The sequence below is a fragment of the Dasypus novemcinctus genome, chromosome 27 (assembly GCF_030445035.2).
Source record: "Dasypus novemcinctus isolate mDasNov1 chromosome 27, mDasNov1.1.hap2, whole genome shotgun sequence".
Classification (NCBI taxonomy): Eukaryota; Metazoa; Chordata; class Mammalia; order Cingulata; family Dasypodidae; genus Dasypus; species Dasypus novemcinctus.
This window is the reverse complement of record NC_080699.1, coordinates 47755904-47782415: the sequence shown is the minus strand read 5'-3', so window position 1 is coordinate 47782415 and position 26512 is coordinate 47755904. Positions and strand designations below refer to the sequence as shown.

Below are 26512 nucleotides of genomic sequence, written 5' to 3'. Positions count from 1 at the left end.
TGACTGAAAATCATAGTGCTTGTAAGGACTGACTTCTTTCCACCCAGGTTGGATTGCAAGTCTAGCTTAATCTCCAATCCTTCCAGCAAGGAGGAAGATGGTGGGACCTGCACTGCTTCTCTGGGAAGCTGCACACCACACTGCGGAGGCTGGTACCCACACTACTTTAAGGGTGTAAACTGCCTCATGAGCTATTCTGTGGCTGGAGTTGGAAGCTCCATTTCCCATAAACAGTGGAGGAAGAGACAGATGTCCACTGAACTCAGCTTCTAATTAGTGGACTTGGCTGGCTAAAGTATAATCCTAGAGACAGGTGGGGTCTGAGTGTGTCCAAGTCAGAAAGAGTATGATAGCCACCATTTTGACTCTGCCCCTGGGCATGAGGGGAAGCCTGGCTGAATGAAATCCAGCGAAGTTAGGGACAGTCTTCTTTCCACCAAGATCAGACTGCAGTCCTAGCCTAGTCTTTGCACCACCTACAGCAGAGAGGTAGCTGGTGGGACCTGCACCAGGCTCTCCAGGCAACTTTAAGTGCTCTCTGCTGGTACAGGCTGAATAGTTGGATATCTGGGACTACATCCACACACCCCAAGAGACTAGGAGAGGAGCTGGGTATCCTCAGCCTCTCCAGGCCATGCAAACAAGTTTATTGAGTGCCTTTGAGCCCATCTCCACCTCTGTCCCCCAACAAGATAGGAGGGGACTGGTGTTGCCTCAACCTCTCATGGCAACTTCATACAATTTTGGACTGCACAAGCCTGACTGTTGGGAAACTGTGGCTCCACCTCCATCCCCAATAGGACAAGAGACGGACTGTGTTGCCCATCCTCTCTGGGTAACTGCAGGCGCTTTTGGCCCACACAGCCTGGACTGGTGGGTACTTGTGGATGCACCCTCACCCCCAAAAGGAAAGAAGGGTCTTCTCTTTCCACAGCCTATTTGGGCTGTGGCCTGCATGGACTGGACTACTGAATGTCTATGAATCCACCCCCACCCCTAATAGCATAGGAGGGATCTGGTGTTTCCACAGCCTCTTGGACAATGGCGGGTATGTTCAACCAGTAGGGACTGAACTGCTGGGTGCCTGTGGATCCAACCGCATGCCTTAAGAGGAAAGAAGGGGGCTGGTGTTTTCTCAGCCTCCCCAAGCAATGGTAGGTATTCTCAGCCTAAAAGGACTGAACTGTTGAGCATTTATGGCTCTGTTCCCACCCCCTAAATGGCAGAAGGAACACTACCCCCTCAGCCTCTCAGAGCAACTGCAGGTGTATTTGTCCCACAGAGATTAGATTGTTGGGCACTCTGGAGGGTCCATTTCCACCCCTAGCAGGGAGATGGTCTGGTGCTTCATCAGTTTAGCTGAGCAACTGTGGCCATTTTAGATCCACACAGCATAGATGGCTGACCAAAACTATAGCTCCATCCCTGCTTAAGGTAGTGGAGGAAGGAGTGTGAACCTTCATCTGTCTCTCCAGGTTACCACAGACAGTCTTGTGCCCAAATTGTATTACCATACTTGGCTTCAGCTTTGTAATTATCCCTGACAGAGGCAAAAGTTGGGAGAAGCTTCATCAGTTCTTGGGCAACATGGGTAGCTGCAGCCTCCATAGCTTACAGCAACAACTACATTCTTGGCTCTTACTACACAACCAGCAAGGGAGAAAAGATAAGAAATCCTTAAACTAAAGGGAGAAACTTCACCCAGAATAAATATATCTAGCAAGCCAGATGTGGAAATGCCAAAAAAAAAAAAAAAAAAGTTACAATCCATACCAAGAAACAGGAAGGGATGGCCCAATTAAAGCAACAAGAACAAGATAAGCCTGCAGATGACATAAAGGAGTTGTGACAACCAATCTTAGATGTTCAACCAAATCTTAATAAATTCAATAAGATGGCTAAAAAGATTAAGGATATTAAGAAGACATTGGATGAGTACAAAGAGAATTTGAAAGCATACATAGAAAAACAGCAGACATTATGGGAATGAAAGGTGCAATAAATGGAATTAAAAATATACTGGACAGAAGCGGATTTGGCCCAGTGGTTAGGGCATTAATCTACCACATGGGAGGTCTGTGGTTCAAACCCTGGGCCTCCTTGACCCATGTGGAACTGGCCCATGTACAGTGCTGATGTGCACAAGGAGTGCCGTGCCATGCAGGGGTGTCCCCCATGTAGGGGAGCCCCACACCCAAGGAGTGCACCCCAGAAGGAGAGCCACCCAGCATGAAAGAAAGTGCAGCCTGCCCAGGAATGGTGCAGCACACACGGAGAGCTGACACAACAAGATGATGCAACAAAAAAGAAACACAGATTCCTGTGCCACTGACAACAACAGAAGCAGACAAAGAAGAACACACAGCAAATAGCCACAGAGAATGGACAACCAGGGGGGAAGGGGAGAGAAATAAAATAAATAAATAAAATACACTGGAGGCATATAACAGCAGATTTGAGGAAGCAGAAGAAAAGATCAGCGAGCTCAAAGACATGGCCTTTGAAAGTGAACAAACAAAAGACTAGATGAAGAAAAGAATAGAAAAATTGAACAGGGTCTCAGGGAACTAAATGACAGCAAGAGACATGCAAACATGTGTCATGGGTGTCCCAGAAGGTGAAGAGAAGGGAAAAGGGGCAGAGGCAATATCAGAAGAAATAATGGAAGAAAATTTTCCATCTGTATGGAAGGACATAGATATCCATGTCCAAGAAGCACAATTTACACCCATCTGAATAAATCCAAATAGGCCAACTCCATGATACATAATAATCAGAATGTCAAATGCTAGAGACAAAGAGAGAATGCTGAGAGTAGCAAGAGAAAAACATTACATAACCTATAAGGGATACCCAATAAGATTAAGTGCTGATTTCTCATCAGAAAACATGGAGGCAAAAAGGCAGTGGTATATTTAAGATACTGCAGGAGAAATACTGCTAGACAAGAATTTTATACCCAGCAAGATTATCTTTTAAAAATGAGGGTAAGAGTAGAATATTCACAGATAAACAGAAACTGAGAGTTTATAACAAAAAGACCAGCTTTGCAGGAAATACTAAAGGGAGTGTTACAGCCTGAAAAGAAAGTACAGGAGAGAGAGGCCTGGAAGAGAATCTAGAAATGACAACTATATCAGTAACAGTAACTAAAAGTGTCAAATATAAAATGGCAGGTAAGATGGAAAGATCAAAATGGATGAAATAAGAACTGCTTTTACAGTAATAACATTGAATGTAAATGGATTAAACTCCCCAATCAAAAGACAAACTGGCAGAATGGTTAAGAAAATATAAACCATCTATATGTTGTCTGCAAGAGACTCACATTAGACCCAAGGATACCAATAAATTGAAAGTGAAAGGTTGGAGAAAGATATCCCAAACATGCAGTAATCAAAAAAAAAAAAAGGCTTGGGTAGCTACCTTTTTTCAAGATGATATAGACTTTAAAATCAAAAGTGTTATTAGTGACAAGGAAGGACATTGCATTTGAACAAAAAGGATGATTCACCAGAAATAAATAACAATTATAAATATATATGCACTTAACCAGGATGACTCAAGATACATGAGGCAAATGCTGGCAAAACTGAAGGGAGAAATAGACATCTTTCCAATAACAGTTGGAGACTTCAATAACCATTCTCAGCATTGGATAGAACATCTGGGCAGAAGATCAATAAAGAAATAGAGAGCTTGGATAATATGATAAATGGACTTAACCTAATATACATATACAGAACATTGCACCCCAAAATTGCAGGATATACATTATTTTCAAGTGCTCATGGATTTTGCTCCAAGATAGAATATATGTTGGGCCACAAAGCAGATCTCAATAAATTCAACAGAATTGAAATTATACAAAGCACTTAGTCTGATCATAATGGAATAAAGTTGGAAATCAACAAGTGCAAATAAAGGGAAAATTCACATATATATGGAGGTTAAACAACACACTCTTAATTAATCAGTGGGCCAAAGAAGAAATTTCAATAGAAATCAATAAATATCTTGAGACAAATGACATTGAGAATACAACATATGCATGAACTAGAAAAAGAACAGCAAGCTAATCCCCAAGCAAGTAGAAGAAATGAAATAACAAAGATCAGAACAGAAATAAATGAAATTGAGAATAAAAAAAAAACAATAGAGAAAATTAACAACACTGAAAGTTGGTTCTTCGAGAAGATTAACAAAACTGACAAACCCTTAGCTAGACTGATTAAGAAAAATAGAGAGAAGATGCAAATAAATGAAATAAAAAATGAAAAGGGGAAACTTACTACTGACCCAACAGAAATAAGACAGATCATAAGAGGATACTATCAACAACTTTATGCAAAAAACTAGACGATGTAGATGAAATGGAAAAATTCCTAGGAATGTAAAAACAACATACATTGATGCTAGAAGAAATAGAAGACCTCAAGAAACCAATCACAAGTAAAGAGATTGAAACAGTCATCAAAAACCTCCCCAAAATGAAAAGCCCAGGACCAGTTTCACAGGTGAGTACTATCAAGCATTCAAAGAAGATTTAATACAAATCTTACTCAAGTGCTTCCAAAAAACTGAACAAGAAGGAACACTACCAAACTCATTCTATGAAGTCAATATCACCCTAATACCAAAGTCAGATAAAGATATTACAAAAAAAGAAAATTACAGACCCATTTCTCTAATGAATACAGATAAAAAGTCCTCACTAAAATATTTGCTAATTGAATCCAACAATGCAATAAAATAATTATCCATTATGATCAAGTGGGTTAACAAGAGAAAATCAAACAGCATAATACATCACATTAATAAATCAAAGAAGAAAAATCACATGATCTTATCAATTGATGCGGAAAAGGCATCTGACAAAATACAGCATTATTTCTTGATAAAACTATTACAGAAATAGGAATTGAAGGAAATTTTCTCAAGATGATAAAGGCCATATATGAAAAGCCCACAGTTAACATTGTATTGTACTCCATGGTGAAAGACTAAAAGCTTTCCCATTGAGATTAGGGACAAGACAAGGATGCCTACTTTCACCACTGTTGTTCAATATAGTACTAGTGGTTCCAGCCAGAGCAATCAGGCAAGAAGATATAAAAGTCATCCAAATTAGAAAGGAAAAATTAAAACTTTCACTATCCAGAGATGATATGATTATGTATCTATAAAGTCCTGAAAAATCTTCAACAAAGCAGCTAGAGCTAATAAATGATTTCAGTGGAGTGTCAGGATACAAGATCAATAAGCAAAAATCAGTTGTTTCTACACAGTAATAAAGAACAATCTGAGAAAGAATTCAGGAAAAAAATTCTAACTACAAGAGCAACTAAAAGAATCAAATATTTAGGAATAAACTTAATGAAGGATGCAAAGCACTTGTATACAGAAAACTGTAATACATTGCTAAAAGAAATTTTAAAAAGACCTAAAGAATTGGAAGAACATTCCATGCACATGGATTGGAAGACTCAAATATCATTAAGATATCAATTCTACCCAAATTGATATACAGATTCAATGGAATCCCAATAAAAATTCCACCAGCATTTTTTGTCTTAACTTTTTAAATATTACATTTTAAAAATATGAGGTCCCCATATACCCCCACTCTCCTCTCCCCACTCCTTCCCCCATAACAACAATCTCCTCCATCATCATGAGACATTCATTGCATTTGCTGAATACATCTCTGAGCACTGCTGCACCTCATTGTCAATGGTCCACATCATAGCCCACACTCTCCCACATTCCACTCAGTGGGCCATGGGAGGATATACAATGTCTGGTAACTGCCCCTGCAGCACCACCCAGAACAACTCCAAGTCCCAAAAACTCCCCCACATCTCATCTCTTCCTCCCATTCCCTACCCCCAACCGCCACCATGGCCACTTTCTCCACACCAATTTTCTTTGATTACTAATCACAATAGTTCATGAATAGAATATCAGTAAGTCCACTCTAATCCATACTCTATTCCTCCATCCTGTGGACCTTGAAATGGCTGTGCCCACTCCACATCTATATCAAATGGGGGCTTAGATTCCACATGGATGCTGGATACAATCCTCCTGCTTTCATTGTAGGCACTCTTGGCTCCCTGGTGTGGTGGTTGACCTTCTTCAACTCCATGTTAGCTGGGTGGGATAAGTCCAATAAACCAGAGTGTAGGAGCTGAAGTCTGTTGGGGCTCAGGGCCTGGCTATCATATGGTCAGTCTCAGAGATTCAGGTCCCCTGGGTATACATTAAACCCCAGCACTAACTACAGTTCCAGTAAAAGTAACAGGACAGACTTGTGGACAAAGATCACATCTGAGTCCAGCTCCATCACACAGAAACACAAACTCCAAAGTAGGGTCAACTGACATGGCACTGAACTCCATCTGCCTTGACCATAGAAACTGTGGGTCTCTGTAGCCCTCAGAAGACCCAATACCTGAGGTTGTATCTACTTTATCTGTCTCTGGGACTCTGCTCAGGTGTGCATAAGGGCAACCTCTCTGATAACCTCCTGGCTCTTTTTGGAGACTCATAGCCAAATAAACTCATTTGTCCTTTCCATTTCCCCCTTTTATTCAGGTCAAAAAGCATTTTTAACTCCTGGTATTATATGTAGACTGAGATATTCTGCTGGTCCGAGTTGACCCTTTTATTCAAGGTCATTTTCTAGTTACATCATCAACTGGTACTTGGTAGTAATCCCTTGGCACCAGGGAGGCTCATCCCCGGGAGTCATGTCCCACTCTAGCGGGAAGGCAATGCATTTACATGCTGAGCTTGTCTTTGAGACTGGCCACATTTGAGCAACACGGCTCTCAGGAGGTAACTCTTAGGCACCCCCACCAGCCTTTTTTAAGCAATTGGGAAACACAATTATCAAATTCATATGGAAGAATAAGAGGCCCTGAATAGCCAGAAACATCTTAAAAAGAAAAGTGAAGTTAGAGGACTCTCACTTCCACACTTTAAATCATATTACCTAGTTGCAGTGGGAAAAACAGCACGGTATTGGCATAAAGACAGACAATAGATCAATGGAACTGAATTGATGGTTCAGAAACAGACCTTCACATCTATGACTAAGTGATTTTTAATAAACATGTCAAGCCCTCCCAGTTGGGGCAGAACAGTTTATTCAAGAAATGGTGTTGGGAGAACTGGATATCCATAGCCAAAAGAAAGAAGGAAGACCCCTATCTCACACTTTACACAAAAATTGATTCAAAATGGATCAAAGACCCAAATATAAAAGGATGTACAATAAGGGTCCTAGATGAAAACGTAGGGAAACATCTTCAAGACCTGATGGTAGGTGGTGGATTCCTAAACTTTACACCAAAAGCATGAGCAATGAAATAAAACATGGATAAATGGGACCTCCTCAAACTTAAACATTTCTGTGTTTCAAAGGACTTCATCAAGAAGGTGAAAAGGCAGAGAAGTCGATGGGAGAAAATATTTGGAAACCACTTTTTGATAAGGGTTTGATTTCCATTCTATATAAAGAGATCATACAACTTGACAATAAAAGAACAAGTAATCCAATTTAAAAATGGGCAAAAGATTTAAATAGACATTTCTCCAAAGAGGAAATACAAATAGCCAAAAAGCACATGAAAAAGTGTTCCATATCACTAGCTATTAGGGAAATGCAAATTAAAATAGCAATGAGATATCATCAAACATCACCTAAAATGGCCATTATTAAAAAAACAAACAACAATAAGTGCTGGAGAGGATGTGGAGAAATAGGAACACTCCTTCACTGTTGGTGCAAGTGTAAAATGGTGCAGCCTCTGTGTAAGACAGTTTGGCAGTTCCTCAGGAAGCTAAATATAGAACTCCCATATGATCCAGCAATTTATCTACTAGGAATATATCCAGAAGAACTAAAAACTATGACACAAACAGACATCTGCACACCAATGTTCATAGTGGCATTGTTTACAATTGCCAAAAGATGGAAACAACCCAAGTGTCCACCCACCAATGAATGGATAAACAAAATGTGGTATATACATATGACGGAACACTATCTACAGTAAGAAGAAATGAAATTGGGACATATGTGATAATGTGGATGAGTCTTGAAGACATTATATTAAATAAAGTAAGCCAGATACAAAAGGACTAATATTGCATGGACTCATTTATATGAACTAAACAGAAATTATAAGCACATGGAATTAAAACCTAGAATATAGGCTATTAGGAGAGAAGAGGAGGGTTGAGAAGAACTGCGGATGCTTAATGTATGTAGAAATTTTAATTAACTTGACTGTAAATGTGCGGAGATGAATAGAGTTTATAATAATACATTACAGTGAGTAGCAACTGGTTTATAAAAGGGATTGTGACTGAAGAAGGTAGTCTAGGGAAGTAAATGTCAATAGAAAGAAAGCTAAAGTATAATCTAGGGACTGAATAACATAGTGAACCCAGAGGCAATTGAGAATGGTGGTTAAGGTTACAAATGCGAGGGAGTCCTTCCGTGAGCTAGAGCAGATGTACATTAGTGTTGAAGGTGATGGGGATATGGAGAAGCATGAGAAAACTACAATTGGTGTGACCTATAGACTGTGGTTAACATCAATACTATAACATTCTTGCATCAATGCCAAAGTTGAATAGTGTTTATAATGGAGGTGTATGGAAAAAGTGTGCCAAATGTATGCTATGGACCAGGATTGGTGGTAATAGACTGATAATATTGTCTAATAATCTGTAACAAATGTTCCACCAGTGTGTGGAGCTGTATGGGAAATCTACACATTTGTATGATTGTTTTTCCAGTTCACAACATCTGCAACAAAAACATAGTGTAAGATAAAAATGGTAGTTGGTAGTAATATTTTGACAATGCTCTTGCATAGTTTATAAAAAATGTTTCACACCAATGCAAAGAGTTGGTGGAGGGGTGATGTATGAGTACCCTGTGTGATGTTATGTATGTTTATTTTGTAAGTTCACAATCTTTACTATACACTTATTGTTTATAGGTGTTCATGTATGCATGATATACTTCAATAAAAAATTGTTCAAAAAATATTGCTAAAGAAGAGTTCTTTCCACATTCCTTTTTACCATAGTGGACTTATAGCTGGTAATTTATAGGTATCATAATAGCCCTTCTAGAATGTAATCTCACCCTGGTTAGTGAGATCCTTCTTTACTAGTAGGACTCTTACACCCAATTATACAGGGAATATATGTCAAAGTGCATGGGTAAGAAACATATTTTAGATGTAGCAGAAATTTACATGCTAGGATTTTGGACAATCATGTATGTGTATGCATATTTTCTAGTACTCAAAAAAGCCTACACCTTCATTTAGCTAAAAAATCTAATAATATTAAAAAATATACACTTTGCCTTACCTAAGAAATATTTGGTTTTAACAAGTTCTTTAAGTATGTAACTTTTCACACTGTATTAACACCTTTACAAACATCTAATTTTTCATTTAGCTTCTACAATCCAAAGATTTTACCTTGCTTGTTTTTTTCATTTCAGAGATGACATTACCAATATGACGTATCAACAAGATAAAAGAAAAAGATCCAACTAACAAAAATGCAACAGTAAAGATAAATGAAGTCCTCACTAATATAAAGATTTCATATTGGAATTTGTCTGTAATTTATATAATGTCCCCTTTCCCCTTTGGAAAATCAAAAGTTAGGACATTAGAGGGAATATACTTTTCTTCTTGATAAAACCCAGTCACTGTCAACCTAGTAATGGGCACTTATTTTATAACTAATTATTTTTAATCTTTAATGAAAGAAATCAAAATTGTTTAAGAGTGATAATTTTGCTTATTTTCATGTTCTAAAATAATATACAAGAAAATTTTTCCAGGAATTGTTTTGCCAGACAAAAGTATACAATGAGTTGATGTTATTATGATTTTTTTCCTTGTAAATATTTCTATTCTGGTAAAATAGGATTATACTATCAACTTGCTATAAATTTGTATTTTTCACAATAGACCAGGAAAGCTTAACACTATTTAATGTATCCTTATGCACTTTTATATTGTTTACACTATTTACCATGCATGTGAAAAATGGTGTTACAACCCTTTAGATCCATGTCAGTGGGATTTTGAATTTCTTTTAATATGTAATTCCTAATTTAATTTTCCAGTAGTACATGGATTACCAAGGATATTTTAAATCATTATGAATTAATTAATTAATTTGAAATTGTATATCTGCATATGTGTGTGTGTGTATACATACATGTATATATATGAGATACTGGGGACAGGGACTTAACCTGGAACCTTGTATATGGGAAGACAGTGCTCAACAACTGAGCCCTATTGGCTCAGTTGAGTAGTTTTTCTGTTTATTTGTTTTGCTTGTTGTTTGTTTTGTTTATTATTTAGGCGGCACTGGAACTGAATCCAGCACCCCCATGTGAGAAGCAGGTGCTCAACTACTTGAGCCACATCCATTCCCCTAGCTGTATATTTAAAGAACTCAGGAGTTCATACCAATTCTTCTAATTCCAAATAAATATCTGTAAAATATCTCAAGTACAATTCTTTACATATCCATTCTATTTTTATAATTCTTATTTTCCATTGGGGAAATTCTGCTTCCCAAAGATTTCATCGTATTTAATCTGTTGCTACTCTACCTAACAAAAAATTGTCCTAATTATTTTGCATTCTTTTTTGTGTTCAGTATATATGTCACTAAATTTAAATCCATAACATCTCATCTTCATAAGTTATTGAAATGAATTCTCTCTGTTATTTTCTTTCTTACCACAACAGGAATTTGATGTACAGGTAGATTGCTTCTCCTCCTTACATTCTATTTTAAGGTTTGCTTTTTCATCCATTCAAATATAATTTACTTTTAAATAAAGAGATATGAACCATGTAAAAAATACCTGAACATTTACACTCAGAATTTTCACTGCCCACTAAACCCCTAGCTTAGACAACATCTGTTAGGTTTTGAAGCATTGTGTCAGTGATTCTTAATCACAAGTATTATTAATAGTGTATGTATGAGGATAAACTGGGGATTGTATAACATTTTGACCTTGGTGGTAGATGAGGATTGTGGTTAATAGCACCAAAACAAGAATGATCTCCTATGAACTAGAACAAATGTCTGTCACTATTATAAGGTGTAAAGAATATAGTGCTATATGGGGAAAATACAACTAACTTACCTTATGGACAATAGTTAACAGTAATAATATTCTTGCATCAATGGCAAAAAAGTACTATATCAATGCTAAGGATCAACAAGAGGGGGTTATAAGAGAGTATAGGATTTTTTCCTCTGGAGTAATGAAAACATACAAAAATTGAGTGGAATGATGACAGAACAACCCTGTGATCAAACTGAGAGTGACTGACTGTACACTTTGGATAGACTGTACAAGACTTGGGACTGTACAATACAGTGAATCCTGTGGTGGATGATGGATTGTGGTTAACAGTACAAATATGACAACATTCTCTCAGAAACTATAAAAATGTACAATACTAATACATGGTGTCAAAAATGGATTGATTAATGGAAAAAATGCACAAAACGTAAGCTATGGGGTAGAGTTAGCAGTAATAGTTTGTGTTCTTCATTTGTAACAGATGTTCCACAACAATGCAAAGCATTGTTGGTGGGATGATGTATGGGAAACCTATATGTTATGCATGATTATTTTGTAGTCTTACAACTTCTCTAATAAAAACGGTTATGTATGAGTGTGTATATATGTGTATATATCTGTATATATGCGTATTATTTTTTCTTATTTTCCTTTCTTTCTTATATGAAAGGAAGCCTGTTATACATATTATTTGCTGTTTGCCTTTTATTTTTCTTTAAATATATACTATGCAAATTAGAAAATGTTAGATTATAGAGAAACATACTCTTCAGCCTTTAATATGACAGTGTTTCTTTGGTTAGAGATGAATTCTAATTCATAGAGCTGTGAATAATTAATATGACATTACATTTATCACTTATCATATTTTATAATGTATTTACACAGACATATGATATTGTATAATATATAATATTTTATATATGTATACATATAACATTTGTAATACTGAAAGATTAAGGTTGGCATTAGCCCTGACTGCAAGAATGATATTGTGATTTTGTTGGAGATAGCCTGATGTTATGAGATACGTTCTAAATTGTTTAATTATAGTGTGGCAGGATTTCTGCAATATATTTTTAAGGTTTAAATGTTGCATTGGGAAAAATGTGTATTTTTTAAGAACATTAATAATTATAAATATATGCATAGATGTATATATGCCAATTATATTTGATAAAAGAATGTGTATTCTTTATGAAACTTTGTAAGAATCTATATTTATAACTATAAAATTAAAACTGTAGATGTGAAGATAAAATAATAATTTAGCATTATTTTATATATTATTTATAGTAGCATATAGTGGTAGGCAATGTTTTCTTAGACCTTACACACAAAGCATAAGGAAAAAAATAGATAAATGAGACCTCCTCAAAACTGAAAACTTTTGTTCTTCAAAGGACATTGTTAATAAAGTGAAAAGCAAACTATTCAATGGGAGAAATGATTTGGAAGCCACATATCTGATAAGGGTTTAATATCCAGAATATATGAAGAACTTCTATAATTCAACAAAATAAAGGCAAACAACCCAATTTAAAAGGGGCAAAATACTTGAACAGACATTTTTCAAAAGAGAATATACAAATGAGCAAAGAAGCACATTAAAAATGCTCAACATCACTAGTAAGTAGGGAAATGCAAATCAAAACCACTATGAGATATCATTTCACACCTACTAGAATGGCTACTTTAAAAAAAAATAGAAAACTATCAATGTTAGAGGGCATGTGGAAATATAGGAACACTCATCCATGGCTGGCAAGAATGTAAAATGTTGCAGCTGCTGTGGAAGACAGTATGGTGGTTCCTCAGGAAGCGAAGAATAGAATTGCCCTGTGATCTGGCAAAACTGCTGCTACGTATATACACGAAGTGAAGCAAGGATGTGAAAAATATTTGTACATTGACTTTAATAGTGGAATTATTTACAACTGCAAAAGTATGGAAACAATCCAGGTGTCTACCAATCAATGAATGGATAAAGAAAATGTGGTATATACATATGATGGAATATTATTTAGCTGTAAGAAGGAATGAAGTCCTGATGCATGAGACAACATAGATCAATGGTGAGGACATTATATTGAGTAAAATAAGCCAGGCATGAAAGGAAGATATTGTATGACCTCGCGAATATGAACTAATTATAAGCAAACTTATAGAGATTGAATTTAGAATATAGGTTATCAGGAGATTGTGTGAGGTAGAGAATGAGGAGCTGTCGCTTAATTGGTACAGAATTTCCACTTAGGTTGTTGTAAATATTTGGGAATGGATAGAGATGATGGTAGAACTTTTTTTTTTTTTAGTATAATTAACTGTTAAATTTTATGTGAAAGTGAATCACACAGAACCGGTTTAGGGTCATGTATGTCACTGGAAGGAAAGCTAGATGATAAAACATGGGCTTTTGTAACACGGTGAACCCTGTTGTGGATGATGACTGTGGTTAGTAGTACAACTATAAGTAAGTTCTTTCTTGATTAATGTCATTAATCAAGATTAATGATTGTATGTCATTATTAGAAGGTGTTAAAAAAAATGATTATATATGAGGAAAAATGCACCTAATGCAAACTATGGACTCCAGTAAACAGAATGGTTCCAATATTCTTTCATCAGTTGTCATAAGGCCCACACCAGTACTGTCAACAATAGGGGGGTATAAAGGAGTAATTTAGCGGTAATAAAGTTCTCTAAAATTTATTGTGCTGATGAATTCACTGCTCTGTGATTATACTGAAAGCCATTGACTGTACACTACAGATGGATTGTATGCAGTGTGACTATATCTCACTAAAACTGCATTTAAAAACAAATATAAACATAAAAACAGGGAAAACTATATCACACACTCTTCCCCAAAATCCTCATCTATAGTGAATTTCCCTGTTACTGTGGAAAGAGCAAAAACTTTAACCATGCACTAGGATAATTTGGGGAAATGTTCTATTCACATTTAACCATTGCAGTTTCTCTATATGTGCTTTGTGTTTTTATGCTTGCCATTGTCTGTTTTCCTCTATGATAATTTAGAAGATTTGTCATCTCTTTTAGCTCCTTACAAGTTTTTACATTTTTATGAAATAGGTTTTAACTTCTATTTCTTTGCATATTTATTTTATGCTTTAGGCTATGGCCAATAACAATGTTTGTTTTATTATAAAATATGAGCAAATGCCTACATGTTTTCTCCTGATTGTCTTCAAAACACCTTCTCTGCTTCATTGCTGGAATGTTGTTTTTTTTTTTTAATATCTCAATTTGAAGTCATGATACTTTTGAAAATAAGTACATCTCCCCAAAAATTTTGTGTATTGTGATGCTTAGGCTAATGTCTCAACTCAGCCAAGTAAAGCTGGCCAGTGGTTTGGTCAAACAAGCAGTGGAATAATTGTAATGCAAGGGCATTTACAGACTTTAAACATCAGTGAATTTATTGCATAGATTGCTGGTTAGATCTGCTATCAACTAAGGAGATTTCCATCAGCAATGAGGGACATCTCATCCATTCAATTGAATTGATTCCAGCATTCAGAGAGAGAATCTCCATCTCTACTTCAGACAGCCATTTTCCCCTGGGGAATTCAATGAGGACTTCAGAGTTCTTGGCTTGCAGCCTGCCCTACTTTTCTTGGACTTCTGCACTCCCATGCTTGCATGAGACAATTTTATAAAATCTCATACTATTTACTAATACCTCCTGTCAGTTCTGTTTCCCAAAAGAACCCTGACTAATATATTTATGCAAATTTGGCTTTATATTTCTACCACACTAAAGAATTATAGAATTCATAAACCAGCTCCAAACAGCATCAGGCAATCAGGATTCTTTAATTTTCTCTTCAGCACCTGTGTACATGGCTCTGATTACCCAGGTATACAAAAAAACTCAACAGTGCCAACCATTACATCATGGTCAGGTTACCTGAATAACGGAAGGCAGAAGAGTGTGAACTGAGTAGATATCCTTGTAAGAATTTTTCTTGAAGTCAGCTCCAAAATTTTTCACTTTATATTTGAAAAAGTCACATTAAATGGTTACCCCATTCCTAACCCCTTACTCTATGAAGGTCTGGAAACATTGTTTTTATTTGCCACAACTCTTATGAAGGTAACTAGCAGTGCCAGTCACTGCATATATTGTTGGTTATTTTCATTAATGTCACTTATAAAATAGTATGTTATTATAAAACCTACGTATCCTTAAAGAATATGTATTGATACACTTAAGTATTTGAACATATCAGGCTTCTTTAAAATCTCAAGCTCTGAACTTTCATTTGTTGTTTTGGTAAATTACTGATTATCTGCCAATATTTATTTGGAGGAGGTGGGGACCAACCATCCAAATATAATCAACATACATAAGTTCTAGGCTAGAGGATACAATTTCCAGCATTCTTTATAGCTAAGTGGAGCAATATGCTCATTTTCAAGCTAAGATTTTTTAGTGGATGTGATGTATAATCTGGATCATAATCTTATAAGGGAGGTGATTCACCTCTACATTCTTTTATTTAGGAGGTACCTGGGATTGAATCCAGGACCTGTACATGTGAAGCAGTTGCTCAACCAGGGAACTATACCTACTCCCCTCTATATTCTTCTTCACTTTATCCAGGCAAGAATCATATTTTGCAATTTTGTTTCATCATAAAACATATGTTCAAGAGCAACAGCCGAGGAAATGGCAGAACAATGAGATCCAAGAAACCTAGATATCCAGAAAAGAGTTCCTTCTTTGTGGACTACCTAGCAATTAAGGCTGTACATCTAAGTCAATTAACCAGTCCACTCATCAAAACAAAACAAAACAAAAAACTTCTCATAGGGCAGTATTATGAGTCCCAGTTAAAGAAGCTTGAAAATTTCCTAATACAGTTATTATTCCAGGCTATCAAAACAAATAGCTATATATTAGATGTTTTAAATATTTAATGATTAGTAAAATGTCCTTAATTTTTTTAGCCATTCCTCTCTTGACACATGGACCTGATCATTCTGTATTTTTCTTTCCAAGAAGAGATTGTTGAAGCTCTAATCCCTGGTTTTATTATTATTGTTGTTGCTATTGTTATCATTTAATTATTAAAATTATTGTTGTTAATTATTGGAGAGTGCTGACTCCATGAAATGACTATGTACAAAAGATTATAGAGCGCTGATGTCATTTCTTCTTTAAGTTTTTATGTATTTGGTAGAATCGGCAAATGAATCTATCTGGGCCAGGAGAAGTCCTTTCCTGAGAAATAATAGCTACAAATTCAACTTCTTTACATAAGTTTACAGGACCTCTTCATTTTATTTATTTAAACTTAAGTGAATTTTTTGGTAGTATATAGTTTTGGAGTAATTGTTCCATTTTATCTAACTTATCCATTTTATGTTATGATTGTTCTTAACCTAATTCCTTTATTTTTCTTTAAATATCTGATTCCTTAATTTCCAACATTGGCAATTTAAGTCTGATATCTCTTTTTCATTGCTATCACCCTTGGACTTGCAATATTGGCAATTTACAGGAGTTTGAACAAACATCCTCTCTACTACCTTTGAAACAGACTTTCTCCTCCTTCTCTTGTGTGACATAACGCACTTAGTGCTTTGACCAGGGCACTTTGTATTTTTCACTGTTTCAGCTGACTACAAGCAGTTTATCTGCTTTCAGGACAAATGATAGGAGCATGAGCCTGATAAGTTCCCCAGCTCAGGCCCTCATATTTCCACTTTATATTAATACATTGTCACTAGCAAATAAGCGCCCTGTGTTGGTGTGAGTGACTTGTGGCCCCCGAAAATCCTGTTCTTAAATGAAAACCATCCTTGTGCTTATAAACCCACTGTCAACAGGATGCTTTTATCAAATTCAGGTAAGGGACCTTTTGATTAGATCTCCTTGGTTAAGGGCTTTTGATTAGATTATGGGGCTAATGGTGAATCTTAATACTTTTACTGGAATCCTTTATAAAAGGAGGAACAAAGTTCTGCAGATGGAGGAAAAAGGCTTCAGAGACAGAGAAATCCTTCCTGTTTGCTGGAGCCTGGAATCAGCAGAGCATGAGGCATGGAAACAGGCCCCCAAGAGGCTGAGGGGGAAGGTCCACAGAGAGCAAGAAGCTGAAGCAATGAGGCTGGAGGAGAGGAAAAAGAACAGTTGACCCTACCATGTGCCTGATGCCCACAACTGAGCTCCAGGAGAAAGTGAGCCTGGAGGGGAAGGCAGAGAAGAGCAGAGCTGTCACTGTGCCTTGCCACATGGTGGGGGTCCAGGCCCACCAGCAGACCACCTTTGGTACAATAACATCTCTGATGGTGCCTTGATTTGGACATTTTCACAACCTCAGAACTGTAGGCTTTTTTAACTGATAAATTTCCATTGTGAAAACCACCCCATTTCTAATATATTGCTCCCAGCTTTTCAGAAACCAAACATACCTTTGTGTGTGTACACAGGGGCCACTCTGCCTCCTCTGAAACTGGGGGAGGGACCTATCATGGAAGCAAAGCTCCTCACAGTGGGGAGGGTTTAGGGGAAAAAAGAGCCATAAACTTCTTTTATTGCTATTGAAGCTGAGTTTTCTTGATTTAGCACTTGCCCAGTAAATGCAGCTTTTACCTATTTATAACAGTTCTGTGGAAGTGTACTCTCTTTAAGATTCCTCTGCCACCTTTACATGAACAGAGTTAAAACAAGAGCCACCCTCAGAGAAGACCCCAGCAATTTTAAGAAGCTCATCAAAGCAGTGGTCAGCAATCAGACAGCACAGGCCTGGAATTTGGAAGTCTTGGTCTTTATGTGCCACCCTGACACTGAGAACCTGTGCCAGGAGCCCAAGCTGCAGTTCCCAGTGCTGCCTGCCTGGAAGAACCACTGTGTTTACCACCGTGGAGAAGCCTCTTCTCCCTCCTCCTCCCTGTGGGCTGTCCAGTGTTTCACTAGACTCTACGGTTAATATAGTCGATTCATTCCTCAAAATGAGGATTTTGTGAGGAAAATCCTACCTTGGGGATGCCTACTCTGGGGATGCCTACTCTGTTTCTTATTGAGAGAGGGCTTAGATCCCAGGGGAAAGATGGGTAGAACTGTCTTGCTTGCTCTGTTTTTTGGGATGGGTATTAGCCATAGTCATCCTTTTGTTAATTGCCCTGGGTAAGTCCAATGAACTGGAGATCAGTGTTAGATGTGACTTTGCTGAAAATCGGGGCTCAACCGGCACATGAACACACAGAAGACTTAAATCTCTGGGACATATATTTAACAAGTATAGTGTTAATTACAGGCCTCAATAAAAGGGGCAGAAGAGCCATGTGCAGGGAAATTATAAATGTGCCTAGCTCTGTATGAACAAACAAAGGGGAGATGCAACTCTGGACTAAAGTAGACTTAATATTCTAGCAATGGAAGAATTAGTATCATTGATATAAGGCAGTGGTGATGAGAGATTCTGAGGGGAGAAGGAGGGAAGAAAAGGTGTAAGATGGCCATTTGGGGGATATTGGATTTGCCCTACATGGCATTGCAATGATGGATATGTCATTACACATTTTGTCAAAACCTATAAAATTGTGTGGTGCTAAGTGTAATGTAAATTATAGACCATGGTTAGTAGCAATGCTTGTATATGTGTTCATCAATTGTAACAAATGTACCACACTATGTAACAAATGTACCACACTAATGAAAGATGTTGTTAATGGTGGAAAGTTTGGAAAGGGTAAGGGTGAGGAATATGGGAATCTCATATATTTTTGATGTGGCATTTATGTAATCTAAAGCTTCTTTAAAAGTAAAAAATATTTAAAAAATTAAAAAACATTTTATTCACATAAAGTGCTATGTCCCCAATATAACATAGTTATACTTATTCATAAATCTCCTAATCATGATTCTTCTACTTCTTTTATTTGAACCCATAATTTTCAATTTACCAGTTAGGTATATTTCTCAGATAAAGCTTTTGGTTTGTTTCAATGTCAGTGGATTTCTGAAACCCAGCAATTATGTGTCCAACTCCTACTCTCCATTTTATGGGTCTTACCTGGACAACCAACAAAATGATGATGATGATGAATCATCCCCATCCCAAAAGCAAGGACTATCTTCAACTGCATGCAAAACAATTTCATTCTTATGCCCTCGGATATCTACCTCCCTTCTTAGCCTGCAGCAGTGAAAGTGGATATTGTCCCAAATCAACAAAAATAAGGGGGAGTGGAACTATTGACAAATGCAGATTTTTTTTGTTATTGTAAAAAATAAGTAAGGGAAAATTTATTTAGGAGGAAGAAGTAATATATGTAAAGGCTTCCACTTTCATCACTCAATATTAATCAACAATCTCTTAATGATGTGATACTTTTCAAATAACAATATAGAGAGACTTGGGCTCTCTGAAAGAGAAGACAATAAATAAAATGATCAAGGAATAAATAATGGTAATAATAGTTTATTCAGATGGTCCTGCAAGTTCAATACTTGTTTTGATGGAAGGATTAATTCCTAGAGATTTTAATTCTACTATGTTCCTCAAATCCTTCCAATTGTGTTTCTGCTTTCAATTTTACTGATTTCTGTTCCTATACTCATTATTTCTTTTGTTTCCAACTTTTGGTTTTCTTTTTCCCTTTTTCTAGCTTCTTTAAATGGAAAATTATATCATTAAATAGAAACTTTTCTTATATCCTAATACATATATTTGATGTTATAAATTATCTCTTAAAAAACTGAGATATATTCTACACATTTAATATGGTTTCTTCCTATATTGTTCAATTCTAAATATTTTCCTATAACCCTTGATATTTCTTTGTTGAGTCATGAATTATGTAGGAGTCTATTGTTTAGTTAACCAGTTTTTGGAGATTTTCTTATTATTATTTTCTTATATTGATATCTAATTTTAACCCATTACCATATGGGAAAATTCTTTGTATGATTTCATTTTTTACATTAGTGATGATCTGTTTCATTATTAAATGAAAGTCTATTTTTAAAAAGATTTATTTGTTTATTTATTTCTCTTCCCTCCCTGCCCCCACCCCAGTTGTCTGTTCTCTGTGTCTATTTGTTGTGTCTTCTTTGTCCGCTTCTGTTGTCAGCGGCACAGGAATCTGTGTTTCTTTGTTGTGTTATCTTGTTGCGTCAGCTCTCCGTGTGTGCGGAGCCATTCCTGGGCTGGCAGCACTTTCTTTCCCTCTGGGCGGCTCTCCTTACTGAGTGCACTCCTTGCGCATGGGGCTCCTTGCGCATGGGGCTCCCCTATGCGGGGGACACCCCTGCACTGCAGGGCACTCCTTGCACGCATCAGCACTGTGCATGGGCCAGCTCCACACGGGTCAAGGAGGCCCGGGGTTTGAACCGTGGACCTCCCATGTGGTAGACAGATGCCCTAACCACTGGGCCAAGTCTGCCGCCTGAAAGTCTATTTTGGTGAATGTGTTACTGAACAAGGGCTCATGCCTGATGCACAAAAACTTCAGTGCCATGACTATGGGATTTTGAGAAAAGAAAGAACTCTAATTCAAAGTTGACCTGATTCAAGTCAGAAATCCTGGCTCAAATCTGTCTCCCAGAGTCTAAAGAGATGAGAATTTTTATGCAAAATCAGTCAGTTAACAAAAGTTAACAACTATAGTATAAGTAAAAAAAAAAATGGAAATAAGCTAAAGTAACCATTATAATAAAAACTATAAACTATAATATAATGTAAAGGAATGGAACTAAGCTCAAGTAACCTTTGCAATAGCAAGTAAAACCCTGTGGCCAGCAGTTACAAATGTTCCGTTTTCACTGAAAAATATTTTTATTATGTGGTTTTTGTTTGAAATGGTCCCTTAATGTTAATGGTGCAGTTTGATTCCTCTGTATGGTTACTGGGTTTTAGTACACCAATTCTATTGATTATTAAGAGAAAACTATTAAAATTCCCAAGTCATTGTAGATTTGTATATTTTGCTCTTAAGACCTGTCAGTTTTTGCTTTATCTCTTCTGAAGCTCCTCAAATATTTATATATATATAGACATGCCTTCCTGATTAACTTTTTCGTAGTTACATAATATCTCGCTTTGTCTATGTTAATTGTCTTTTCTCAAACATTTATTTTGCCTGATATTAATTTATCCATGCAATTTCTCTTTTCCATAATATTTGCACAGTATATTTTATTTGAATCCTTTTAATTTTAATCTCCTTATACCATTATATTTCAAATAAGTTCCCACAGACAATACTTTTAGTTGGGTCAACTTTTAAGTCGGTTATTATAATAGTTATGTTTGGCACCTCCAGGTCCACTCACCCGCCTCTGCTTCACTGCAGGCTTCTGGGGAGGTGGAGCCCAAGCAGGGCCCCTCCTTGGCGTTTATCTGAAAGAATCAGCAGGAGCAGCAGCTACAGCTCTACTGCAAGGAGAGATTTCCCTTGCTGCTGCCTAACTTGGAGGAGTACACTTTGAACAGCACACAGTTGATCATATTCAACCCAAAGGCAGTTGATGTGAAAGGAAAATCACAGGCTCCTTAAAAATATGTCAAAGTCAGTGATTTTTGAACCAGAGGCAATATCCCAACCCATCAAGATTCTTTGAGACATTGTATAAAAATAGGAAAACTTGGAGAATATGGAGCGAATAGACACTTTGAAAAGGCAAAATCGGGGGAGATTTCCCTCATTTTCAGTCAGGTATACTTCATTGAAGAGCTAACCTTGTTGCACCATACAAAGTAGAAAGGGGCAAAACGGAGTATGTCTTTGAATTGGATGTTTCAGGCAAAGTGGAAAATGTGGAGATGTTGCGTCAGCCTCACAGACGGAACTGCCTTGACAAACTGGGGGACAAACTGCTGTGAGAACCGGTATTTTGCAGTCATGTTTGGCTAGGACATTATTTGACAAAAACAGATTCCAAAGCGTTTCTGAAAAGCTGCACGTGGGATATACAGTGGAAATGACGACACATCTGGTGACCAGTCCTGGGCATGTGTGCATCACCGACACGAACCTGGATTTCCAGCCTCTCAAGAGTGCCTGAAACCTGTGGTCCAGATAATGCTCCAGGACGTCCGTCGCGTTTACAGAAGGCGACAGGGTCTCATGCCTTTGGGCTTGGAATTAATTTGCACAGAAGGTGATCTGTGTTCCTACATCTACCTGAAGTTCTGGGACTGTCAGTTTAGAGATGATTTCTATTTATGTTGCTATGTATCTACGCACCACGGGGCAGAGCACACCCTGGAGAGCTACATGCTCCAGTGGCAGCGGGGGCTACTCTCCAGCTACCATCACCTCCTACACCTCCACAACCTGGCTGACCCAAGCTGCAGTGACCTCCGCCAATATCCCGTGCTTCCGCGGGTAATAAACAACTATTACAGTTCAGTATTAGATAGGCCAAATCCAGGAAACTTCCGCCATCTTAGTAAAACCAGTTGGGGCACTAAATAAGAAAAGGCTGGAGAAATTACTGACAGCAATCAGGAAATGCCAGAGTCAAAATTCACGTATGGAAATCACTCTTCTTACCCAGGTTATGTGCTGCTTTATCTTGGTAGGAATTCACCTGAGTATAAGCTGTGTCTTCCGAATGGAAGATTTGATAATGCAGATAGAATGTTCAGTGGTATTGCAGAAACCCGGAAAAACTGTTTGAATGGTGCAACTGATTTTAAAGAGTTAGTTCTAGAATTCTATGGTGATGATGTCAGCTTCTTAGTCGATAGTCTGAAATTGGATTTGGGAAAGAGACAAGGAGGGAAAATGGTGGATGATGTAGAACTTCCTTGTTGGGCATCAAGTCCTGAGGATTTTCTGCAGAAGAGAAAAAAGGCATTGGGGAGCAATTATGTGTCAGAGCATCTTCATGAGTGGATCAACCTCATATTTGGCTACACCCTAAAATGTACTGATGCCATTGGGGCCCCTGATGTATTTCAACCTTCTGAACTACAAAGAAGGCATGAACTTGAACAGTCCTGAGGCTCCTGCTGAGGAAGTAGCCATGCTGACACAAATCTTAGATTTGGGCAGACACCAGAACAGCTGCTCGTGACACCACACCTTTGAAGGATCACCCCAAAGTTTAAAAGTGTGTCTTAAACCTCCAGTAATAGTGCTTCTGTAGCAGATTCCCCAGGCTCCCCAGGTGAAACGTCTTTTGAAGACTTAATCAAAGGAAGCAAAACTCTCGCCTGGAGCCACCTCACCAAACTGCAGTTACGTGGGCACTATAAATTCCAGGAATAGGCAGTTACTGGAGTCACAGTATCTTGAAATGGGTCTTCAGTCTTTACAACATCACAAGATTCTACTTGGAAGATATTTTCCAAAGAATCCAAAATGTTACAAAGAAGTATATTATTTCTGAATATGACTTTATCATCCTTTTTACTTTTACCAGGAGTTACCACTGTTGTAAATTCTTCATGGGATAATAATGTCTATTGTTGTTCCATAGCATTTGGAGGACACCAAGACATGTTAATGGGACATGATGATGCTGTTAGTAAGATCTGTTGGCATGACAACAGGTCATATTCTGCATCGTGGGACTCTACAGTGAAGGTGTGGTCTGGTATTCCTGTGGAAATGCCAGGCACCAAAAGACACCAGTTTGGCTCGCTGACTGAGCTGGAACACGAGGTCAGGGTAGATACAAACAGTTTAAATGGTATCAGCACACTGTTGGTTTCAGACACCAAAGAAGGTACAATTAATATTTGGGATATCACTACTGCACCAAATACCATGCTGTTCAGGGACTGTACACAATACTGCTTTTAGCCCAGACAAGCTGCCACATCCTCAACACGAGAAGACAGCTGTTTGAATGTCATGGATATGCAGATGGGGATACTCTCTGTTCTCTGACATCAGAGGAGCCACAGAGGTGCTTTTTGGACCTGCTTGGGGCAAATATCAGTGAGGCAATACAGGGTCATAAAGGCACTATGTTATTCAGGTGGGTGAATGAACAGTGGGCAGGAACATCACAGGAGGGGAAGACAGGCAAAATATGTTCTGGAAATTGCAGTATTAACTGCACTTTTTTTCCCTCTAGAAATTAAAATGAACTCTATTTTTTAAAAAAAGACTTTTAAATGAACTGGTAAATGTGTAATGATAATTAGAACTTTACCACTAGAAAAAAGAGGTGGTTTTGAAATTCCTAAATCACGTTGAGTTCACTGAAAACTCTTAGATTCCATCTGTAAGGCACATAAAGATATGGCAGTGTTAGGGGGAAAAATGGAGGGTCATACCCCTATGATGATGGTCAAAAGACAGCTTTTGGTGACAGAGATACTGAAAAAACTCAAAATTTCCAAGAAAATATGCAGTATTTTAAATCACTCTTGTCTTTCTAATCTACTCCAACTGCTGCCCACTGGGGTTTTGGATATGTGCCTGTTTGCAAGGACTGGTTACTTTCAACAATCTCTATGCAGATTCAGAGAGCCTGGGGAAAGATTAACAGTTCTTAAAACAGTGTTTACCAGGTATAGGAACAGTTTGTATTTCAGTATAGCTATTAATGTTCATCTTTTCTACATTAAAATTATTTAATATAGAAAATTCTAAATATACTATGTACATTTAAATTAATTTTGGTGGAGTGGAAGTGGCTCAAGTGTTTGGGCACTTGCATCCCACATGGGAGGTCTTGGGTTGAATTCCTGGTGCCTCCTAAAGAAGATGAGCAGACAGATGAGGGGCCAGCTCAGGGCAGGGAGAGAAAAATTTAAAAAAATAAAAATATTTTAAGAAAATAAATTACAATGTATAAAATAAGTAAATGTTTAATCCTGTATACTATGCTTTATTGGTCTGTAAACCCACAATTTCTTTAATAAAATATTTAAAAAAAAACAGAACCAAAGAAAATAAAACCAAATAACCAATGCCTCAAATATCAGACCTTTCATAGTAAGTAAAATTTATGTGTAAATGTGGAGTCAAGGAGATATTGCTGGAGTTGCCTGGATAATTTTCCAATTACTTTTAAAATTGGGGGGGGCAATGTTGTCAGACAAATATGAATTAAATGTACCCAAATGATAATTTGCTTTCTAATAAATGGATTTCCTCTTGTGTATGAAAAAAGATGAGTATACCCAGTATCTTCAAAATCCAATACCACCATTGCCTCTCAGTTTTTAAGGAATGTTAAATCCCAGCCTAGCCAAGGGAGTGATTCATAGTATCTCCCCCCAAGAAGAGATTGTGTATGCTAAGGTAATTACCCAATTTTGCCTAGGGTTTTTTTTTTTTTTGGTGGGACTGGGGAGTATACATGGGGTTTGATATTCAGAAGTTGAAGGGAAAATATTTACAAGGATCCTACTAAATATGTAGATATTGGTTCCATAGTTTGGAATTCTTGATGTGATATGACAAGTGCCCTAACCCTTTCAATATTTGGTTGATTAAAGGCTGGGCTAAAATGATGCCTCATGCTGAGTGATGTCAAGGTACTGCAATTTATCATGTGTAATGTGTAAGAAGGTATCCAAAGACTTTGGGAAATAGGATTGGTGACATGTATTTATTTTATCCTCTTTCTCACATGCCTCTTTAGGATATCCCTTTGAATAGCTCCAAAAATACTCACATTGCCAAGTTAAGGAAGAATGCACCAGTGACTAGAGTAGCAGGATCCTTGACATGGTTTTTGGTGGCTTTCTCAGGTGTGAGACAACAGTAGGAGATGCCAGATTTGAAGTTGGCTGCTGAGGAGAAACTTGATTTGATTCACCAATGCAAAAAATCACAGCCTTTTCTCCATTTTATAAGAGAACTCTTAAATCCAGAGCCCTATAATTGAAAGAGAGGCCTGCCAACTTGAGGGATTGCCCAAATAAACTGCTCCAACTGCATTTCATGAATCACACCCAAAACCTTTCTCAAATACATAAGAAGTCAGTTACTAAGATGGTTGTCCACTGGTGAAAGGGAAAAATCCTGATGTTCTAGAATAATAATTTTTTTTAAGTTGTACTTAAATATGGGGGTCTAAATGTACCTATAGAGGTTAAGAAACTTAGACTAAACAGGGAACTTTTTATCTGCCTTTTCATTGAGGTAAAAATCACATAAAATACAATTAACCATAAAGTGTATATTTCATTGGCAATTTGTATATGCACAACATTGTGCAATTTTCACACCTATCTAGTTCCAAAAACTGTTCATTACACCAAAACAATACCCTGAAACCATTAGTCAGTCAATTCCCATTCACCACTACCCCTAGTCAGTGCCAATTACTAATCTACTACTTATCTCACTGGATTTACCTATTACAGATATTTCATAAAAATGAAATTATAAAATGTAGTATTTTTTCTGGCT

At 37.2% G+C, this 26512-nt stretch overlaps 1 pseudogene; it reads left to right on the top strand.

The window, feature by feature from the left end:
* The first annotated feature begins 18849 nt into the window (after positions 1–18849).
* Positions 18850–24200, top strand: LOC101415783 (protein FAN pseudogene; annotated as a pseudogene).
* The last annotated feature ends 2312 nt before the right edge of the window (positions 24201–26512 follow it).